At 39.7% G+C, this 13,612-nt stretch overlaps 1 protein-coding gene across 4 annotated transcripts in view; it reads right to left on the bottom strand.

Moving 5' to 3' along the window:
- CAB39L (calcium binding protein 39 like) overlaps window positions 1–13,612 on the bottom strand; it is a 67,401-nt gene that overhangs the window by 52,483 nt on the left and 1,306 nt on the right. The window contains exons 1-2 of one of the 4 annotated variants that reach the window (XM_074815712.1): window positions 12,407–12,537; window positions 12,115–12,241 (exon numbers count right to left, since the gene is read on the bottom strand). The exons of 2 other annotated variants lie outside the window; for them this stretch is intronic. The gene's annotated coding sequence lies outside the window, so the exon portion shown is untranslated. Of the gene's footprint in view, window positions 1–11,959; window positions 12,028–12,114; window positions 12,242–12,406; window positions 12,538–13,612 lie in introns of those variants that run through there. One more of the 4 variants, XM_074815710.1, reaches the window with a different exon arrangement.

The following is a 13,612-nucleotide window of genomic DNA, read 5'->3' on the forward strand; positions in this document are numbered from 1 at the left end:
GACAGATAGCCTGGGAGGAATACAGAGAAATTGTCCAAACAGCCAGGGATCAGGTTAGGAAGACCAAAGCCCTGATAGAGTTAAATCGGGCCGGGGATATCAGAGACAACAAGAAAAGCTTCCATAGGTACATCGGTCATAAAGGAAGACTAGGGAAAATGTGGGCCCTCTCTGGAAGGAAATGGGAGACCTGGTTACCCAGGACATGGAGAAGGCTGAGGTACTCAACAACTTTTTTGCCTCAGTCTTCACTGGCAAGTGCTCCAGCCACACCACCCAAGACACAGAAGTCAAAGGCAGGGACTGGGAGAATGAAGAACTGCCCACTGCAGGAGAAGATCAAGTTCAAGACCATCTAAGGAATCTGAAGGTGCACAAGTCCATGGGACCTGATGAGATGCATCCGTGGGTCCTGAGGGAACTGGTGGATGAAGTGTCTAAGCCACTATCCACCATATTTGAGAAGTCGTGGCAGTCTGGTGAAGTTCCCACTGACTGGAAAGAGGGAAATACAATCCCCATTTTTAAAAAGGGACAAAAAGAAGACCCGGGGAACTACAGGCCAGTCAGTCTCACCTCTGTGCCCGGCAAGATCATGGAGCAGATCCTCCTGGAAACTATGCTAGGACACATGGAAAATAAGGAGGTGATTGGTGACAGCCAATGTGGCTTCACTGAGGTCAGATCGTGCCTGAAAAATTTGGTGGTCTTTTATGATGGGGTTACAGCATTGGTGGATAAGGGAAGAGCAACAGACATCACCGAAACTGTTCCATACAACATCCTTGTCTCTAAATGGGAGAGACATGGATTTGACAGAACCACCACTCAGTGGATGAGGAATTGGCTGGATGGTCCCACTCAAAGAGTTGCAGTCAAGGGCTTGGTGTCCAAGTGGAGAGCAGTGACGAGTGGTGTTCCTCAGGGGTCAGTGTTAGAACCCGTGCTGTTTAACATCTTTGTCAGGGACATGGACAGTGGGATTGAGTGCACCCTCAGCAGGTTTGCCGATGACACCAAGCTGTGTGCTGCCATTGACACGCTGCAGGGAAGGGATGTGCCATCCAGAGGGACCCTGACAGGCTTAAGAGGTGGGTCTGTGCAAACGTCATGAAGTTCAGCAAGGCCAAGTGCAAGGTCCTGCACGTGGGTTGAGCAATCCCATGCACAAATAGAGGCTGGGTGATGAGTGGATTGAGAGCAGCCCTGTGGAGAAGGACTTGGGGTATTGGTGGATGATAAACTGACTATGAGCCAGCAATGTGCACTTGCAGCCCAGAAAGCTGACTGTATCCTGGGCTGCATTAAGAGAAGTGTGGCCAGCAGGTCAAGGGAGGGGATTCTCCCCCTCTACTCTGCTCTTGTGAGACCCCACCTGGAGTACTGTGTCCAGCTCTGGGGCCCCCAGCATAAGAAGGACATGGACCTGCTCGAGCGAGTCCAGAAGAAGGCCACAAAGATGATCAGGGGGCTGGAGAACCTCCCTTATGAGGACAGGCTGAGAGAGTTGGCGTTGTTCAGCCTGGAGAAGAGAAGGCTCTGGGGAGACCTTTTAGCAGCCTTCTAGTACCTAAAGTGGCCCTACAGGAAAGATGGGGAGGGACTCTTTACCAGGGAGTGTAGTGCTAGGACGAGGACGAGGGGTAATGGTTTTAAACTGGAAGAGGGTAGATTTAGATTAGATATTAGGAACAAGTTCTTTACTGTGAGGGTGGTGAGACACTGGCACAGGTTGCCCAGAGAAGCTGTGGCTGCCCCCTCCCTGGAAGTGTTCAAGGCCAGGTTGGACGGGGCTTTGAGCAACCTGGACTAGTGGAAGGTGTCCCTGCCCATGGCAGGGGGGTTGGAACTAGGTGATCTTTAAGGTCCCTTCCATCCCAAACCAGTCTATGATTTTTTTTTTTATTTTTTTGTTTTAAAGAGCTGCACTAACTCTTATACACTGCTCGGGAGTTTTTACCAAACATATTCACATGTACATCACTCCAGCAGTCACACACTGACACTGGCTGTTCTACCAGAAACCTTTATGTATTAAATCCTTTATGTACTGTTCAGTGTATTTAAATTTTTTCTCATTTCAAAGGCATCCATTAGCTCCATCCTTAGAGAAAGTCAGCTAAAATGAATCCCCTTCCTTGCACATTCCCACCCCCAAACAGGAACTACGTCTAAGCAGGAGGTTACTAAAGCCCAACAGCTGAAAAATAAAACAGATTAAAATTTTATGCCTGCTCTGAAGAGTCACTTATAAAATGTTAATTGCATCTCTTATCTGCTGTGTCCCAACATAAAACACAATTAAGAACCACACCTGCACTCCCACTTTTTAGGAGTGGAGGAACACTGAACTCATGACAATATCATGCTATCATGCTTTTTATCTGTGGACGTATGCAAACAGAAACTAGTACTCCAAAATCAGTAACTCCCTGAAGAGCTCAGCAGGTACTTTTTATATAATTAAAGCCTTCACCTCTCCAAACTGCTTCTATTCCAGCTCTGTATAGTCAATCACTTCAGTGGCCATGTTTGTTTGAAGGTCCATTCACAGAATTAAAAATGTCAAAAGGAAATCTTATTTCAGAAGGAACGACAAAAAGAGCTTTGCTGAAGATCTAAAATTTAACCTCTCATCACACGTGTACCATGAGAGGTCCATTCTTACACTTTGTATCACAGCACACTCAAAAAAAGTTATTTACAGTAGCAACAAACAAAAATTATACGCGACCAAATAAGCCCTCACTGTCTAGTATGCTGGAAGATAGTCCTTGCATCACTGCCAGCACTTTTCTTCATAGATTGCAAAATTCTTTCATGTGTATAAGAGCATTTATCTGCCATCTTCCATTTCTAAAATATTCAAACAATATTAGTACTGTTTAGTCTTCTTGCAAATGCTGAATTTAGTTTGTTGGTTTCCACGTAACTTCAGCAAGCAGTTTTCTTAATGTTAGGCACATGTTAGTAAGACAGCATGGGGTACTGCATGTTAAGACATCCCCTTCCAACATTGCTCAAGTATGCAGAAAAACCCCTGTATATGTTCCTTACAACTTCCTTTGCAGTGAAAGACAACAGAGCATCCCTAACCAGAACTTTAAGCTTCCTAATAATGCTTGAAGCTGAAAGCTGTATTAGTGCAGATTCCTCTCACTAATGGTGATGTGCAATGAAAATACTAGGCATATCAACTGCCTTTTGATAACAATTTCTTTATACATAAAGTGTGGCTCTGTTTCTGACAAGGTGGAAGGCAATTTGTGACTAAGACTTTTCCTCCATTGACCACTACTATAGAAGTCTAAAGCATTTTTCATTAGATGCTCTCAAGATGACTTGCAAACAAACAAAATAAGCTTAATTTGAAACACAAGTTAAGCACTCACTGGAACACCCATTTTAGTATGAGGAAACTGAGGTGCCAGTAAACACCCAAAGATGTGCACTCTAAAATATACTGTTAAAGAATGTCCGTAGATAGGAACCATCATTCTGGATCAGACAAAGCTCTATCAAATTCCATCTCCAAGAGCAGCTGACACCAAGTGCAAAGTAGAAAAAGAAATATATACCAGAAGAAGGACCACTCTACTCTTCTCCTGCTTCTGGCAATTTGCACCTTTGAGATTTCCTGAAGTGTCATCCAAAATCACCATGCTAAATAGCTACAAATGGCTTCATGCCCCTTTGCTTTAAAGATCCTAAAAAAGCAACTATTTCTCTTCTTGGCTGACTTTGAAATCATATCTGCAATACTTAGATACAACAAATTGCTCCAGATTGCTTCTGACTCTCAAGACTGAGCAGCCAAAATAACTTTATCTCCATCAAAATTTATACTTCTGAAGGGTAAAAGACTGCTACTGTCCACTATGGGAAAAAAAAAAAAAAAAAAGCCATGATTACCACTCAAAGGTGTACCCCCTCACAAACAAAAAAGGAGTCTCCCAGACACGAGAAGTTATCAGTATCTTTGCAAAAAAATAATATTTATATCATAGTCAGAAGCTATCTGAGTCTGAACAACTGCAGAACGCATTTTCTAATATCATATACGCATTCAAGACCTCCGTTCTCTCTCCCATATGACATTTCTCAATATCAGGTCCAAGCCTAACATCACAAGGAGACAAAATTTCATATCTACTAAATCAAGAAGAAATTCCCAAATCCAAGGAGTCCGAACTGTAGGCCTGATAGTGGAACTGAGAAAGAAGAGTCCCGAAACCATATCTATCAAAACAGCAGCACTCATAAGGACATAAAATCATGTCTGGCATTATTGCCAATTTTGGAGTTTCCACCTCAGTACCAGTGAAAAGAAATGGCTTGTTTTCTGAGACCAGGCAGAATCCCGTGAGAAGGTCACCTAGCGAGAGTCATACCAGTTCAACTTCCCATGACCACAGCAAAACAGCCTTTACTAGCTGTCATCATGGGATGAAATTACTTTCACAAGCATAAGACCTTCCATTGAAAGATTGCAGCACACAAAGACCTGTATCCAAACAGTTGCATATCAGCCAAGTAACTAAGGATGTAAAACTAAGCTATTTAATACCTCGTTGTTCGACCCAACAACCACACCACCTATTTTTACGTTTTTCCATTTTAAATAAATATAGATGGCATGGTCAGGAAATTTAAAATTAACAAGTAATAAGAATCTGTGATAATTTACACAAAACTGGCTTTTCTTTCAAAATTGAAGACAGGTTCTATACACTTTCTATAGATTTGTAAAATACCTTATTTGGAAAGAAAAGTTTGAAACAGAATTTTTTCTCTTCTCAAAACAAGGAATGAATATTGCTACTATCAACAAATTAATTTCAAAATTGCAAAGATCCATTCTGATTCTCACAAAGCATGAATTATTGTCTGATGTAGCTCAACAGTTTCTTGAACAAAAGCAGCTTCTTAAAAGATCTTGGATCTTGACATTAATTTCAAGTGTTGGAGAATCTATGAAGTCGATCAATAAATTAGTGCAATAGTTAGCTGGCTTCCACTTTAAATATTTTTTCCTTTTATGCAAGTTCATATTCTTTTTTACTTTCTGCTTCCTGTTGCTGACTCCTGTATTTGCAAATGTATGCTCTTTGAAGGCTCTCCATTTTGCTCATGCATAGGTACATGATCAAATCACTTCAGCAAACTCAGAGTTTACTTCTTCATTACTATCTACATTAAGTGTAAGGTAAGTTTTTCCAACACTTACAACTAGTCTTGACTTTGATTTAAAAATATGTCTTGAATTGAATCCATCAAACCTGATTATATACCGGAAGTGAGGTCAATAATACTGGAAAGGAAATCTCCCATTCTGCATTCAGTGTATTCAACTATTATCATCTCTTAGCTGCCACTTACCTACAGGGAGTGTCTTATCCACTGTCAGTTGCCCGTGAGCCTCAATACCTTGCAGTACTGTTTTTCCAGATACTGTTCCTCATCCTTAACGTGCACCCAGCCTTTTTTCATGGTGATTAACTTCCCAAAGCTTTGAGTCCATCTCTCAAAAGAGTCAATTAATGTCTTCTTTAATTCAACCAAATACATGAGGCTATGCCATCATTTGTCATTTTTCTACTCTGCATGGCCTAGATAAAACTGTCAGGAAGCATTTAGCACTTTCTTCCAACTGTGTGTTCATTTGGGGTTTGGGGTTTTTTGCAAACAAACATCCAAGGACTGAACATCACAAAATTATATCTTAATTCAATGATTCTTCATGGAGTGTAACATTTTCAGGAGTCAGTTTCTTAGACAGTCTAGATCAAACCCTTAATCCAACTAATATCCTAGACATTTTATAATACCCTTTTTATTAATCATCTTGAATAGCATTTGCTACATGAAAATCCTTAAAATTCTTGAGTTTTACGTTAGCCATTTAAAAAAAAAAAATCCTCAGTCTCCATAAATTTGTAACACAGATTTTCAAAGTGATCTTTCAGTCTTTATTTACTGCTGTAACATGATGGATTTATTTATAGTTATATGATTATTTGTAATACTCAGCTTCGTTCTCACTACAGATATACATAACAGTTCTGTATTTTCAGCATAGTTGTTGACAACTTTAGTGCAGCCATCAGACATATGTCACTGTTCTTTTTGTTCCTGATATTTTTAGAATGTCTCCTTATTAGATCCTAAAGAAAATATGGGGATTTTTCTTTAATCATCTTTATAAAAAATTACTTATACTTATTCCTATATATTGGCTGCTGCCCTTGAACCACTTCTGAATCAAGATGGGACTCTTCCTTTGCTTAATCTATTTTTTCATATTCAGGTCTGCACATTCTGGATAGCCACATGTTCTTGCATTTCCCCGCCCCCCCACCCCCAGCTTTGAAAGACACTCTTGTAAACAATGTTAGAAGTATATTAGTGATGTAACTGCACGTCACATCAGAAGATTTGCTTAGTCCCTCATGTTTTTTATCCTCAACGACAGGAATGTTGTGTAGTTTTGCAACCATCTTCTCCCATGACCTTAGGAACTGTGATAAGACCTTATGAACCATGAACAAGGAGATACTCAGTTTACAGGGTGGAGAGAGCTCAGTGAGAGAGGAAAAACAATGGGTAACATCTCTGTGCATGTTTTCTCAGCATTTAACTGCTGCCCAAGAAACTAGAATAGCGTGAAGATATCTCAGGAAACCCTCCGGCAACATCTTCCATCCCTGAAAAAAGGGTGGAACACAGATTAATTGCAGGGGCATGTATCTCCTTACATTAACGTTGTTTTTTTAAAGGGAAAAACCTTTTCCAGACAAGACACAACTTAAAGACTACCAAGCCAATTTGATCTCAGAGTTTATTCAAACCTGTCTTCATTCAAACTGCCTTTGACCACAAGTACTTTGTCTTTTACTTTTGTATTTTGCCCAAGGCTGCGTGCGATGCTTGCAATAGAGAAGTACAGATGTCACAGGCAGTTACAGACCTAAACACAGGTTGTAATGTAAATGACAAGACCTATTAATGGCCTGCAGATGAGGAGTAGGACCAAAGGGCAACACAACTTCTATGTAGTAAGCTTGCGTTTAGAAGGTTCAATCCTTCTTAGCCCATTTGCTTAAACAACAACAGAACAAAAACAAACCAAACGAAAGTGGTATAAAAAAACACCCCAAAACCACAGACTTTTCCCAGGAAGGCATTATGGGATATTTGCCTTAACAGAGGACTACAACCATCCCGCAATCCTGTCCTCACCCTATAAAGTTCAATTTGGTGCCTTATTTCTAACAACAAATTAATCATATATTGCAGACAGCTTCTCTTGTATCCAAAAACAACAGGTAGTGAATGATCACTGTGAATTGGTAGTCCTTTGTTTATTTGCAGAAGTGAAAGACAGCTGCCTGACTGCCAATGAACTGCGGAAAGTGAGAGTACACAATTAAAAAGTACACTTGAGGAGGGAAAGCTGATACAGCCGTGCCTCTCTGCTGACGTATGAAAAAGGTGTAACAAAAAGCTGAATGTTACATGTTGCTCAGATCACTACAGCTGCTGGAAGTGAACTCTCCTTCCACATAATTTTGATCTCTTCCTATTCTGAATCCTATCACTGAAGAAGTGATCTTCAGCGCCCTTACCTTAAAAAGCCCCATACAACTTCCTTTGCACACTTAAGAGCAAATGCACTGTATTCTTTGCTGCAATAAATTTGTATATATAAATTTGTACAAGTACCTTTGTAGTAGATTGACATAGGTTCTTTAACAAAGATCACCCCATCCAACAGCTGTCACTCAGCTGTCCCCACATTTCAAAGTCTAGTTATGCAGCAGTACTTTCTTCCATCTTAATTATTGTCTCTTGCAACAGAAAACACAAGGCACAAATATTACTGAGATAGCAGAATTTTTTTTTAAACTCATGCTGTAAAATAATTTAAAGATGTTGTTTCACAATTGATTAAGTTGCTCTAAGATTACTTTGTTGCCGAAAAGGGAAGTCCAGCCCTTACTGCCATCATCTCCTTGCATCAGTTCTAGGAATGGCACAACTGCAGAGGGAGACAGATCAGCCTGCCGGGCACCCTGAAAATTTAACAGCTGAAAAAAACCAAACCCCTTTTACCTCTCGTAAAAATGCAGCTTTTGGAGAAGTGAGAGAAACTGTGGGAGGACTTAGTAAGTGTAACTTGTGTGAAATTTTTGGAACCACCTTTATCAGTAATTTCTAACATGGACAATGCAGGCTACAATACTGAAAGAACAAAAGAAAATAAAAAAAAAATCCATCCACCCATGAACACTTTTTTGGAGGAGGGAGGATGCAGTTTTAAAATACTTCTACAATGTGTGGTGGCAAACACAGTTAAAAAAAAAAAATAAATCCTGTCCCTTCCTTTTCATTCCAATACCCAGGCTGTAACCACACATCTTGATCTGCTAATGCAAGGGTTGTAGCACCTTGATATGAATTTGTTAACAAAATCAATTAATCTTTAAAATAATCCTTCACTTAAAATTTATGCTATCAAACCACAACTCACATAACTGGTTCATCATAAAGTTGACAGAAACCATATCTGCACACTCAACTAAGCTAACCAGCAGTACTTGGTGGACATTTTTTTTTTTTGGCAGATACACATGAAATCTATTTGTCTAGCAGCGCTCAATCTTAGTACAGCTTTTTTTTTTTTTTTTAATGTCAGTCTGCATGCAATCTAAATTGATTCTGGTATTACTTTGTAACAAATAGCATATGTATCCACTTCTGCAAAAGCAGTGCCAAACTGATACATTAGAGTCACTGAAGTAACATTTCTTATGAAAAAGGGTTGCAAAGTTTTGGGCCCACAGTTCACTTATTCAGTGCTACTGAAAGGACATCTCACACATTTTCAACATAGCTTCTCTGGTCCCAGTCATTCAGGAATTTTACAGAAAAAAATAATTAAAAAGTTAAATTCAGTCACCCCCAAAAGAAATCCATTCATCTTCACTGTCTGTAAAAAGCTGAAGGGGCTTTTGGTCTAGCACAACTGAGAACATAGAGGGCTCCAGGCTTAGGACAGCTCTGCTGTGTGATGAAGACTGTCCACAATAACCCCGATAGAGTAAGTGTTCTGCCTATACACCCTTTTGCTCATTCTAAAGAAGTAGTTGAAGAGATACTTTAAACTGGGATAAATAACACAGACAATAAAATTAGAAAGCAACTCATCTATCTCCAGATGCTCATTTTGCCCCCAAGTCCAACTCCAATTCCCTAAGAGAAGCTGAAATACCAAGTAGCTGCACAGCAAATTAGGTGGGGAAAGTTACTCAGATAAAATTAGCTGAGCCAAATAAGTAATGTTTTAAACCCCAACCAGTTCCCTGAGCAATGACACAAATGGACAGGGGAAGGCTGAGAAGCACAGGGAGAACAGAACTGTTTCTTTCTTTGCCAATGCCAATTTAAAATTTTCAGGGGACTGTGCCTTCCCTAACCCTTCATAATGCTTATTAATAAAACCAAAGACAATAAATATTAATAGGACAATACTGCTTCCCATCCTTGCTCCTCCTATTCTCCACACCTTACTGCCAGTTTCCACGCCTCTGCAAAGTTAGGCCAAACCAACTGCTGATGCAGCACAGTGAACTGGATCAGGAAAAACAATCAACTAAAAAAATAGGGTTTTCTTCAGCTGAATTAAGTTTTCCACAGGAGGCTGCAACTAAGGACTACTTAGTCCAAAATATTTTTTTTAATAGCCCAATTGTTGAGCCTCTACACCACGACATGTATTTACCCTGTTTTCTATGGTTGTAGTCAAACTCCTTTTAGTATATTTGAAACCTTACAGGCTTCAGTTTTACTTGAAAGTGGTTATTCCATTTACACACAATAATGACTTTAAGTTTTTGCCACATGCCTTCTTTTGATGGCTTTTTTTTTTTTTTTCTTTTTCCGGTCAGGTCCAATTGTATGCCAGGCACTCACTCCCTTGCCTTTGTACAGCTGCTACCAAGACCAGCACTAACTGACCAACCTTACATCAGCTGGCATCACCTGTAGAGGACACCTTCCTCTACACTTTGATTTAGAAAATAAAAGGCAAATCAAAAAAGTTGTGAAGCACCTCACAGAACATCTCTTAAGAACACCACAAATCCATTAAATCTGAAAGACTGCTTAGAAATTTTTGTCTACTACATCTTCATTTAATGAAAAAACTTTGTGCACATATTTTAATCTGTGTGCAAACCCACAAACAGAGCCCATCAAAAGGGTCAGAATACTTTACAACCACTAGCTTTACTTCAGAAAATACCAGTGAAAATTTATTTCAGATAAATATATAGTTATGTTCACATGGAGAAATGAAGATAAAAAAGTTTTTAGGTATCCTTTTATTTTTGGGTTCCTTTCATTATATATTTCTACTGCCTGGTTTCCAGAGATCTCAGGCCCTTTCAAGTGGAACTGTAATCACAGGCTTTCAGATCTTGTTAATTCATCTGAGTCACCCAAAATTAGAGGACAGAGTTTTAGGTCTTGATCAGTATATTGTGGTGGGGCTGCGGCACAGTGAAGACAATTCATGCTGCCCAACTTGGTCCGACATTATCTAATGTTTAAACCAGTCCTTGCTTTCTGTGTTCATGCAACTGTCTGGAATCTGTTGGCAATGAATACTTAAACTGTAGGACAGAAATATAGCTAAAACTAAAAACGTTTCTGATACATAAACAGTCTCCAAAGATGAAATCCATTACATTACCAGTCTCCAAAGGCAGACCTTGAAGGATATGCCAGCTAATGGATGGTTAAGAGTTTCAGCATATTGGGCCAGACTCCAAAACCCTCAAGCCAGTTGGTAATTAACAGACATCTAGGTCCTCCACATGAAAGAAGTCTATTGTTTAAATAGTGACACAAATTTTTCCTTTCCATTTCATAGCCAGTCTCTGCCTGTGTTTTAAGATTCTTAGGACCATAGCAGCCTATGATTTTGGAAGCTCCACTTCTCAAATAATTTGTTTGACTTTTAGTTGCCAGGAATGCAAATGTGCTTACATCACAGGTAGAACAGAACCATTCTACAGACTTCTCAGAGATCCTAAATCTCCCCTTTCGTTGATTTAATAGCTGGGAAAATTAATATCCAAATACCCTAATTAAAATCTAACATATCTACAATAGCAACAAAATTACAAAACATAGTAACAAAACATACTGAGGGCCTGTAAATAGTCTGTGATAAGTCCAATTTGTCAGCAACGTACCTACAGGGAACATTAGTCTGTGTCTTCATAAATAATGATGTGTTACAGCAAAACTAAGATAAACCAAAAGACACTCCACTGAGTACATTTTGTAAAGAAGGAATGATCTATGATCTGTATAAAATTGCCTGTTCTCTGATCAGTTGTCTTACTCAAGATAGATTAGATGTGTGAAAAACAAGAGACTACATATAAACCACACTTAAACTAATCAATGTAATAAAAGAGAACATTATGGTGAAGTTGCATTTTGAAAGAATAAGGTGTGGACACTTACCTATAAGGGAGCAAGTTAAATCACCAAGAAGGATAACAGGGAGGATGTAACAGAGAAGGTGCTGGTAAAAGTACTCAATTGACATGAAGATACTTTAAGAAGAGTCAATAAAACAAAGAGCCAATCCAGTCAGAAAAGGACAAAAAGCTAAATGAGAATTATGAAACATTTTCCGGATGCCCATTGCTTTCCAAAGTCTATGGCTTTGACTGCTTTGCTATTTTCTGGAGTCTGACTGGCATCTCTGTACCTCACCCAAGCCTATCCGGCCATATGAGAAAACATCCAAATCCCCACCACATTCAAGATGATAAAAACATCCCTGGAGAAGAGAACTGGATGAGAGAGTTCCTTTTGGACCAGCTTCCATCTCCTCCCACTCAAAGGAGCCATTTGTGGTCTGTCCGTCTATGCAAACACTCACCTGAAGTCTCTAAATACAGCCAGAACTATATAACACAAAAGCATAATTCAGCAACTCAGTCAACAGCACCATTCACCAGGACAGTCAGCCCTTTCACTGTCACCCTAACAAAGGCGCTAGCAAATATGTAAGCATGTGGAACCAGCTGTCCTCACCTCTAGGTGCAGTTGGTCAGTCCAGGTCTAGACTGCAGAACCCCAAGAAGCTTGTACGGCTGCTAGAGGAGTACTGCAGGCAGGTTACTGGGATGTCAGCTCAGCATCGCTTGTGAGCTTCTGCCACCTAACAAGTTTGGGAAGAACTGAGATCACTGTCTCACTGGCAGAATTTGCTGCTATGTTGCAGAAAGCCTATCTTACAGTTCTAGATAAAAGCAAAACCAAGGAAACTTGGCTGTTTCCAAACTGCCTTCTTATAGTCATTAATTTTGTTTTAAGAAAGACTTACTTCTCATTCCTTTTGCTTCAAATAACAAGCAAAATGTATTACTAATTTCTCTTTCATCTGAGAGGCATGCAGTCACGTGCTTCCAGCTTCTTCCATCGCTCCCAGCTGCTGACAAAAGCTTCTGAGTGCTGCTAACACTTCATAAAGAATAACAGAGATTACACCACTGTACCTCTTCACTACGTGTCCTCTGCATTCACTTGCTAAAATACAGAAAACTGCATTTCCAAGCACACTGACATAAAGCACATTTATATACGCGTGAATGCAAAGGTCTGATTTCAATTGGTCCTAAATTTCATTTTAGTAGCTTCCTTGAGTTAGCCTCCACAGACAGCCTCGGCACTTCCCTGCTCTCTTTTCTGGAGCTGGGCCTCACCGTGAGTGACCACCACGGACCGCAGTGGTGCGTGCTCACTGACAAGTGCCAGGCGAAAGACCCTGCTATGGCAGATGGAATAAGCTCCAGCAGTTTGCTCAGAGCAAAGGGGCTGCAGGATAATGCCATTGACTGCTTCCAAGTAAAACCGGCATCATGGTGAGATTCCTAGTACTTACATTTCAATGAATTATTGCTGGAAAAAGGCTCGAGCTCATTTGCTGCTCATGACCATGAAGCATACAGCAACTTTATCATCACAAAAACTCAATCAAACCATCACCCTAACCATAGGAGGCAGACAGGCATATACAATCCTGTTATCCAACCATAAACACAATTACTGCACAACACTCATCATGAGATTGCTATATCATCTCCATATTGCTGATTAATGCTTACCATATAGTTTCAAAGCATGCAGGCAAACACAGGTGGCCATTTAGGAGTCATTTAAGGAAGGAAAAGTATGAGGAAATAATCTTTTAAAATAACTTCTAATTAATAGAGATCATTATGATGCTTGGCGCCATCTTCTCTGTATTTGATATATTCCTCATATACAATTTGTAAAGCCACAGGTGTTTCATAACACTCAGTATTCACTTGCATGTGCACATACATTAATAATTCAGTAAAATGAAATTACTTAATCTGCAATCATCACCTCATAATGCAGTATATTCCAAGAGCAAGAAAAGCTTGTACTTAATTTAAAAAAAAAACAATTACAGGAGAGAAATCTCTCTTTTTCAAACATAAATTACTATTTTTATTGCAGGATTTGTCAGCACACTAGTAATGCTGAGCCACCCTGTTCGCAACAA

The sequence above is a fragment of the Strix aluco genome, chromosome 2, assembly GCF_031877795.1.
Source record: "Strix aluco isolate bStrAlu1 chromosome 2, bStrAlu1.hap1, whole genome shotgun sequence".
Taxonomy (NCBI): Eukaryota; Metazoa; Chordata; class Aves; order Strigiformes; family Strigidae; genus Strix; species Strix aluco.